This window comes from Mus caroli, chromosome 10 (assembly GCF_900094665.2).
Source record: "Mus caroli chromosome 10, CAROLI_EIJ_v1.1, whole genome shotgun sequence".
In the NCBI taxonomy this organism is placed as follows: Eukaryota; Metazoa; Chordata; class Mammalia; order Rodentia; family Muridae; genus Mus; species Mus caroli.
The window spans coordinates 121,938,410-121,948,597 of record NC_034579.1 but is presented as its reverse complement, the minus strand read 5'-3'; the positions used below and the strand labels follow the sequence as shown (position 1 = coordinate 121,948,597).

Here is a 10,188-nt window from a genome sequence, read left to right as displayed (position 1 = left end):
TGAGTTCTAATCCCCGGCACCCATGTAAATCTGGTTATGGTAGTGTGACTTTCTAATCACAGTGCTCCTGTGAAAAGTGGGAAGTAGAGACAGGAGAATCCATGGAAGTTTATGGACCTGCCACTTTGGCTTTGTACCAGAATAGACCAGAATATCTCACAGGCAAATAACAATTGTAGATCCAAGGTTTTATGGTGCCAGGTATGTGTTTACATTTCTCCTTTGGTAGCAAGCAGAATAATTTCTGGTACCATGAACACTAGTCACTAAGGGTAATGGCTCTAGGTAGACACTAGTTCTACTTCTTTGTGTTCAGTAAGTTATGTAGGTATTGTCTTTAGCAATAGGACCTTACATCAGTTTGTGGCAAGCAACCAATAGCATTGGCAATAGTCTAGGTTTTGGAGTTCCCATGGCATCTCTTTGGCTAACAACTCGACTAGACATAATGCAGTCCCAGTATTGAAAGCTTCATTTGGTGACAAGAGAAGTTCAGTTGGGGGTCAACCTCCACTATTACATGGCAGTTTCATTTGTATTGCCTTCATATATGTACATTTTATTTACACATATATTTTAGGAGGGTTCTACTGTATTAAGTTTCCATACACCCCTTCAAATGGCCCTTAGTTTCAGTTGTCCCTATCTGTATTCCCTCTCTTTGCCCACCTTATCCCTTCCCCTCCATTTGATCCTCTAGTTCTAGTACTCCCCCATTCATCCATTATTACCTATTCTATTTCCTATTTCTAGGGAGATCGACCCCCTGCCCCTTGCTCTATATCTAACCTCTCTGCTTATAAAGACTGTAGCTTGCTTATCAATGACTTTAACAGCTGATACACACATATAAGTACATACATACCATGTTTGTCTTTCTGGGTATGGGTTGCCTTACTCTGAATGATTTTTTTTCTAACTATATATTTACCCCCTCTCTTCTTTTCTTTCTTTTCTTTTACTTTTCTCCATCAGTTAATTTAGTTCACATCTTGATCATAGCTTCCTCCTCCTCCTCCTCTCCTCCTAGTTCCTCCCTCTTACTTTCCCTCTTCCTGTTCTATCCCCCCCCTTTCTCCTCAGACAAGGGGAGGACTCTCATGGATGTCAATCCTCCTTGGCATATCAAGTTTCAGTAGGATTAGGTATATTTTCTTCCTTTGATGATAGACAAGACAGCCCAGTTAGGTTAAAGGGATACAAAGGCAGGCAACAGAGTCAGAGGCAGCCCCTATTCTTCCTGTTGGGGGGTCCCAAGTGAAGACCAAGCTGTACATCTGTTACATATGTGTAGGGGGCCTAGGTACATCCCATGATGCTCACTACTTGGTGGTTCAGTCTCTGTGAGCTTTTACAGGTCCAGGTTACTTGATTCTTTAGTTTCTTATGGTGTCTTGACCTCTCTGGCTCCTTCAATCCTTCCCCTCTACTATAAGATTTCTCAACATCCACCTGATGTTTGGCTGTGGAACTCTGCATCTGTTTCCATTAGTTGCTGGGCAAAACCTTTCAGATGTCAGTTGTGCTAGGTTCCTGTCTGCAAGTATAGCACAATTATCATTAATAGCGTCAGCGGTGGGTTCTCTTTCATGGCACGGGTCTCAAGTTGTGCCAGTCATTTTTTGGCCATTACTTCAATTTCTGTTTCCTTTTTATCCCTACATATCTTGTATACAGGAAGAGTTGTGGGTTGAAGGATTTGTGGCTGAGTTGGTATACCCATACTTCCATTGGAAGTCTTTACCAGTTATAGGTGGACATTTCAGGTTCAATATCCCCTATTGCTAGTAGTCTTAGCAAGGTCACCCTTATAGATTTTGAGAAGTTTCCATTGTCCTAGGTTTTTATCTCATCTCAGAGATGCTACAGAGTGAGTTCTAAGATAGTCAAGGCTACTGAAGACTTTCATGATTTAATTTTTTTTAAACAGCTGAGTAACATTCCATTATGTAAATATACTACATGGTCTTTACTTATTTATCCATTGACAGAGGGCTAGGCTCCCAATTTTTGCCTATTATGAATCAAGTGGCTTCTGGGCATATGCCTAAGAGTGGGAGAGCTAGATTTGAGGTAGATGTATTTCCATCTTCCCCAGAAACACTCTGATTTCCATAATGGCAGTATGTTTGTACCCCTGCCAGCAATGAATAAGTGTTCTCCTTACTTCTCACCCTTGCCATCATGAGGTATCACTTGTTTTATTGATCTTAGTCATTATAACATGTTTAAGACAAAATCACAAAGTAGTTTTGATTTGCACTTCCATGATGGCTAAAGACATTGAACAATTCTTTAAGTGTTTCCCAGTCACTAAAGTTTCCTTTTATGAGAATACCATGTTTAGATCTGAGTTCCATTTTTAATCTGTTATTTGTGTTCCCTATGTCTAGTTTTTAGAGTTCTTCATATATTTTAGATATTAGCCTTCAACTGTATGTGCAGTTGGTAAAAATCAGTTCCCATTCTGTAGCCTGGATCCTTGTCTGAATGATAGTGTCCTTTGCCATACAGAAGCCTTTCAGTCTCATAATGACTCATTTATTCATTGTTGTGCTTAGTTGCTGTGCTAATGGTGTCACATTCAGAAAGCTTTTTCCATTGCCAATGAGTTCAACACCATTTCCAACCATTTATACTGACTATGTTTGTTGTTGAGATGTGTTTCTTGTATACATCAGAAATGTGGATTCTGTTTACACATCCATTCTGTTAGCCTGTGTCTTTTTACTGGGGAATTGAGTCCATTGATGTTGAGAGATATTCATGACCAATGATTATTACTTCCTGTTATTTTGATGTCTGTGGTACTACTGTGTGTATATTTCTCTTGTATTGGTTTTAACTTTGTGAAATTCTTTCTTTCTTTTTTTCTTGAGTATAGTTAGCCTCATTGGGTTGGAGTTTTCATTCTATTATCTTCTGTAGTGCTAGATTAAACAATATCTTTCATACTGTTTAAATTTGGTTTTGTCATGGAATATCTTCATGTCTCCATCTATGGTGATTGAAAGTTCTGCTGAGTATAGTGATCTATGCTGATATCTGTGGTCTCTTAGGGTCTGCAATATGTCTGGTGATGCTTCAGAGCCTCAGATGAGAAATAGGGTGTAATTCTGATAGGTCTGCCTTTATAAGTTACTTGGCCTTTTTCCTTACCGCTTTAAAAATTTTTTTGTTATATATATTTAGTGTTTTGATTATTGTGTAGTGGGAAGATTTTCTTTTCTGATCCAATCTGTTTGATGTTCCATAAGATTCTTGGACCTTTATAGACATCTCTTTCTTTAGGTTAGGGAAAATTTCTTCTATGATTTTGTTGAAGATGTTTTTCTGTGCCTTTGATCTGGGAATCCTCCTCCTTCTCCTCCTCCTCCTCCAACTCCTCCTCTATTCCTATTATTCTCAGATTTTTCTTTTCCGTAGTGCTTCAAGTTTCCTAAATGTTTGTGTCATGAACTCTTTAGATTTTGCATTTTCTTTCACTGATATATCGATTTCTTCTATTGTATCATTTACACCTGAGATTCTCTCTTCCATCTGTATTCTATTATTGATGCTTAAGTTTGTAGTTCCTATTCTCTTTCCTATGTTTTCCAACTCCAAGATTGCCTTAGTTTGCATTTTCTTCATTTCTTCTGTTTCCTTATTTAGGTCTTAGGTAGTTTTATTTATATCCTTCAACTATTTGTATTTTCTTTCTTTTTTAATTATTCAACCCCTTTTCCTTGTTTTATTTTTTATTAGATAATTTCTTTATTTACATTTCAAATATTATCAACTTTCCTGATTTCCCCTCTGAAAACCCCCTATTCCATCCCCCCTCCCTCTGCTCACCAACCTACCCACTCCTGTTTCCCTGTCCTGGCATTCCTCTACACTGGGGCATCAAGAGCCTTCACAGAACCAAGGGTCTCTCCTCCCATTGATAACTGACAAGGCCATCCTCTGCTACATATGCAGCTGGAGCCATGGGTCCCTCCTTGTGTACTCTTTGATTGGTGGTTCAGTCTCTGGGAGCTCTTGGGGTTCTGGTTGGTTCATATTGTTGTTCCTCCTATGGGGCTGCAAACCCCTTTAGTTCCTTTGATCCTTTCTCTAGCCCCTCCATTGGGGACAGCTCCTCCCTGTGCTCAGTCCAATGGCTGGCTTTTGAGCATCTACCTCTGTATTTGTCAGGCACTGGAAGAGCCTCTCAGGAGACAGCTATATCAGACTCCTGTCAGGAAGCATTTGTTGGCATCCACAATAGTGTCTGGGTTTTGTATTTCTTTGTTTCCTCTTTTAATGCCTCTTCCTGGTTGACTGTATTTTCCTGTATTTCCTTAAGGGATTTATTCTTTAAAGGCAACTATCATATTTATAAGATTGGATTTAAGGCTCTCTTGTTGTGCTTCAGTTTCATTAGGTTACCCAGGGTTTGATGTAGCAGGATAGCGGGGCTCTAGTGGTGCTATATTGCCCTGGGTCTTGTTGATTGTGTTCTTTCTTTATTTCTTTTTTTTTCTTTTTCTTTTTTTTTAGTTTTTCTGAGACAGAGTTTCTCTGTGTAGCTCTGGCTGTCCTGGAACTCACTCTGTAGACCAGGCTGGCCTCGAACTCAGAAATCTGCCCTGCCTCTGCCTTCCAAGTGCTGTGATTAAAGGTGTGTGCCACCACGCCCGGTGTTGATTGTGTTCTTGTGTTGTCCTTGAGGCATCTGTTTTTCCCTGGTGTTGATCCTGATGTTAGCGGGACTTCTCAGGATGGTGGGGGAAAATATGGAGGTTAGGGTACCCTATTCTGCTGGCTGTGCCTCAAGCAGACCCCACTCTGCAGGCTGTGTCACAGGTGGATCCTATGCTGCAGGCTGTGTCCAAGTCAGACCCAGCTGCGATGACAGGTGGATCCAATTGGGATGGGTTGTCATGGAGGGTTCCAAGCTGATTAGTTTTGGGGGCCTCAAAAGTTTCCACAGAGAGGCAGGATGCTCTTGGTGTCCCGTGAAAGCCAGAGCTAGACAATCATGCTCAGGGGACTGGAAGCACCCCTATTTCCACTTTCCTGTCTTGAACTGTTTTCTTCATTTATTCTGTTTGTGTTTTCATAAATTTCATTGATGGATGTTTTGCATGTACTCTTTGATGACCTCTAACATATTTTTAAAGCCTATTTAAAGTTCTTGTCTTATTCTTTAGCTATATTGCATTTCTCAGGGACGATAGTAATGCGGCTGCTGCACTCTATTGGTTCTGGTTATTATTGATTGTGTTTTAACACTAGCATCTAGATATCTGGATTTAGGCTAATTGTAATTCTACGTGCTGATATCTGGTTGTGTTTGTTGGGTGAGGTTTCTGTTGCCTTCTCTTAGGAGAATGTGGTGGCTGTGGGTTGCCTAGTAGGGAATGCTTTTGAGTTCCTATGATGTGTGACTACTGGGTGTCCTTGGTAGAATGTGTTTCTAGGTATTGGGAACTGACACTAAGGAATCAGAATGAACAAAAGGTGTGAGGTTTATGCATGTCTAAAGGAGGGAATAAAGCACTGTGTGCAACCAGGGTCTTCCAAGACCCCTAGGAATTGGAATAGAGAAGCAGGAGTGGCCAGAGTAAGTTGGGACGACCTTGGAGAATTGCATTTGGAAGAGATAAAGTACAGTGAAGATTGCCTGCATAATTCCAAGCTATCATGGCTTACAGGTCTTCAGGGAATAAAGCAACTGTGTTATCATTTTTCCAACTACTTTGTATAAATTTTCATGTTTTTAGTTTTCCTTTCTTTTCTCAGTATGTATGAATGTTGCACCTTAGGTTTTAATAATAGGTTTTAATAATAACCACTAACTGCTCACTGAAAAATTTTGAAAACTTGATAAATGGACAGAACTTAAATCAGTTTCTTGTTCACCTAAATGGTTAATGGAAGTTTCAACTTGGTAGTGATTGGGAAAGTTTTCCTGGAGTGTTTTATAGAGGAAATATTAATTAGATTATTCAAAACCAGCACAAAGCATAGAAAGTAATTTAAGAATTGTCATCTTTTTGCTAAGTGACAGATGGATAATGAATACTTTTATAGGTCATGTCTATCAGTGGGACATATCATTTCCACACTCATTTGATTAACTACAGTGTAAAATAAAAAGGCACACCTAAAAGTGTGGAAAGTATGGTATAAAATCACAATCTATTGTGTTTCTAGGGATAACAGTCATACAACAATTTCAGGTTGACTGCAAGACTAAACATAAGTTTGGTTTGAATCCATATAGATAAAGTCATGTTCATAGTATGCAAGTTTAAGAAGAAAGTATGAGTATAAAAAGAAAAAAAACCCCAAAAACCAAAAAACCAAGGATAGAATATTACTATAATAAAGCTTCAGAATTTACATTTATTCATTTTTCTTTAAATTTATTATTCTTTAATTATTTTACATCTTTGAGAGGAATGCAATTTTTTAAATTGAGTAATTGAAAGTTTGCTTTACTCGCTTGTTTCTCAGTGCATAAATGGATTCATCATTGGTGAAATTGATATGATAAGAAGTGAAATCCCTTTATTGATAGCTACATCGTCCTTGGATGAAGGCTTGACATAAATGAAGATGCAGCTACCATAAGTAATGGAAACAACAATCATGTGGGAAGAACAGGTGGAAAATGCCTTTTTCCTTTGCTTGGCAGAGGGAAATCTCAGAATGGTCTTGATGATATAAACATAGGAAAGGACAACACACACAAAGGTGATGATGAATGTCAACACAGCTCCAGCTATCACCATCTGTTCTATCAACCATGTGTCTGAACAAGAGATTTTCAGGAGAGGAGCTGCATCACAACATAAATGATCAATGATATCTGAGTCACAGAATTCCAGGCCCGTGGGAGAATGATGATCAGTGCTGCTACCCAACAGAAGAAGATGAAGTTCTTGCAGACTCTGCTATTCATGATGGTCATGTAGTGCAGAGGTCTACAGATGGCCACATAGCGATCATAGGACATGGTAGCCAGGAGAAAAAATTCTGTAACTGCAAGAGGTCTATAAACAACAGTTGACTGGCACAAGCAATATAGGTAATGGACTTGTCCCCAGATGATATGCTGTATAGAAATCTTGGAATACAAGCAGTTGTGAGTGAAATTTCTTTTTTTTTTTTAAAGATTTATTTATTTATTATATGTAAGTACACTGTAGCTGTCTTCAGACACTCCAGAAGAGGGCACCAGATCTTGTTCGGATGGTTGTGAGCCACCATGTGGTTGCTGGGATTTGAACTCTGGACCTTCGGAAGAGCAGTCGGGTGCTCTTACCCACTGAGCCATCTCACCAGCCTGTGAGTGAAATTTCTAAGAAGGAGAAATTTTTGAGAAAAATATACATAGGTGTTTTAAGATGGGGGTCAATCTGAGTGAGTGTGATGATTGTTAGGTTACCAGATAAACTCAACACGTAAGAAGAAAGCAGAAAGATAAAAAGCAGAATTTGCAGCCGAATATCATCTGTGAGACCCAACAAAATGAAGGTTGTTACTGTTCGGTTTCTCATTCTTGATTCTTGTCTCTTGCCCAATCTGGCTGAAAAATATCAAAGATTTTATAGAGTCAGGTGCCAATATCAAGAGAAGCTAGCTTGAGTGTCATCACCGTATTACCATTGTATAGTGTAGAAGCAAGTGCACAGTACAAGCTAATGTTTGAACATTTCTTTGTGTCACATAATAGCTTATATTTGAATCATACATTCCATACTACTATTTTTATGAGCCTATAATCTTGCTGTAATTAATTATTATCAGTTTAACACATAATCTTATAAACATTGTTCCACAAAAAAACTGTCCCTTTAAATTAATTGCTTTTGGTTCAACACTCTGCCTTTCCCTAAATTTTTTCTTCCCAGAACAGAATTTTGTTTTGTTTTGTTTTGCTTTTTGAGACAGGGTTTCTCTGTATAGCCCTGGCTGTCCTGGAACTCTGTAGACCAGGCTGGCCTCGAACTCAGAAATCCACTGGCCTTTGCCTCCCGAGTGCTGGGATTAAAGGCATGTGCCACCACGCCCAGCTCTCCAGAACAGATTATAAAAGAGAAATACTAAAATAAATGAAGAGTGTTCTGTTAAGATAATCTTAACATTATGCTCATTTTTAATATTAATTATTAGCTGAAACATATTTATTCAGGTGCATTCTAATTACTGTGTTTAAAGTACTTTTTACTGTGGCTTATTAAAGATTCATTTAGGTTATAGGGTGTAGTGGCACATATCATCCTGGCTGTTGAAAGGCAGAGGTAGGTAGATCTCTGTGAGTTAGAGGCCAGCCTAGTCTACATAGTGAGTTCTAGGACAACCATGTCTATGTATGAAACAGGTCTCTCTCAACACCCCCTCACCAATGGCTTCATTTAGATGTGTTTCAGTTCAAATGTTTTTGACAGATGTATATTTTCATATACATTAATATATTTTCTATATGTGATAGTTAGTGTTTATTTTATTTTCCTCTGAATGTCACAATAAGATGTCTATGTAGTAACATTTTGTGATTCCTAAGACAGGCTCCTACAAAGGATTATTTTTCCCCAGGTTGTAAGTGGAAATGTGAAACAGAATCACCTGATTATTTGATTTTTGTGATGAAAACTCCAGTGGTCTCCAACTAGCTGCAAGTTTAATATTCTCTAGACATTGAAGTTTTTTTCCTTTATTTTTACCAGGAGGATTCCAATAAAAAATATTTATTTTTGGTATTAAAATTATAAAATAAAATTCCCTATATTTATTTTGCAAACACATTCAATAGTAGCATATTTCATCTCTGTATTCATTATGTTGTGATAATTTTGATTCAGGTAATTAGGAGTATGCTGACATAATTAAAGAGCCATATCCATGTCATATTGTTTTGGATCAACCTTGTTTTGGTTTGAGATAGTCTTAACTCTTTATTATAATTGACAAAACCATTCACAATAGCCACAAAAATATAAAATATCTTGGGGTAACTCTAACTAAACATGTGAAAGGTCTGTATGACAATATACTCAAGTCTCTAAAGAAAAAAAATTGAAGAAGATCTCAGAAAATGGAGAGATCTCCCATTATCATGGATTGGTGGAATTAACATTGTTAAAAATGACCATCAAACCAAAAGCAATCTTCAGATTCAATATAACCCCATCAAAATCCCAACACAATTTTTCGAAGACATGGAAAGAGAAATTGTCAAATTCACCTGGAAAAGCAAAAAAACCCAGAATAGTAAAAAACAATTCTTAAAAATAAAAGAACTTCTGGGGGAAATCACCATCTCTGACCTCAAGCCATACTACAGAACAATACTGATAAAAAATGCATGGTATTGGTACAAGGACACTCATGTTGATCAATGGAATAGAACTGAAGGTCCAGAAGTAAAACTACGCACACTTATGGACACTTGTTTGACAAAGACGCCAAAAATATACAATAGATAAAAGGAAGCATCTTCAATAAATTGTGCTGGTCTAACTGGCTGTCTGTATGTAGAAGAATGAAAATAGACCCTTATTTGTCACCTTGTACAAAGCTCAAGTCCAAGTGGATCAAGGACACCAACATAAAATTCTGACTCAATTCTTCAACGAATTAGAAAGGGCAATCTGCAAATTCATCTGGAATAACAAAAAACCTAGGATATCAAAAAATCTTCTCAAGGATAAAAGAACCTCTTGTGGAATCACCATGCCTGACCTAAAGCTGTACCACAGAGCAATTGTGATAAAAACTGCATGGTACTGGTATAACGACAGACAAGTAGACCAATGGAATAGAATTGAAGACCCAGAAATGAACTCACACACCTATGGTCACTTGATCTTTGACAAGGGAGCTAAAACTATCCAGTGGAAAAAAGACAGCATTTTCAACAAATGGTGCTGGCACAATGGTGGTTATCATATAGAAAAATATGAATTGATCCATTCCTATCACCTTCCACTAAGGTCAAATCTAAGTGGATCAAGGAACTCCACATAAAACTAGAGACACAGAAACTTGTAGAGGAGAAAGTAGGGAAAAGCCTCGAAGATATGAGCACAGGGGATAAATTCCTGAATAGAACAGCAATGGCTTGTGCTATAAAATCGAGAATCGACAAATGGGACCTCATAAAATTGCAAAGCTTCTGCAAGGCAAAAGGTACCGTCAATAAGACAAAAAGGC

The 10,188-nt window shown here is 38.0% G+C and overlaps 1 protein-coding gene and 1 pseudogene across 1 annotated transcript in view; both read right to left on the bottom strand.

The window, feature by feature from the left end:
* The window catches only part of LOC110303342 (olfactory receptor 6C2-like), a 14,965-nt gene that overhangs the window by 491 nt on the left and 4,286 nt on the right, over nucleotides 1-10,188 (bottom strand). The gene's annotated exons all lie outside the window — the stretch shown is intronic.
* On the bottom strand, nucleotides 6,415-7,532 carry LOC110303343 (annotated as a pseudogene).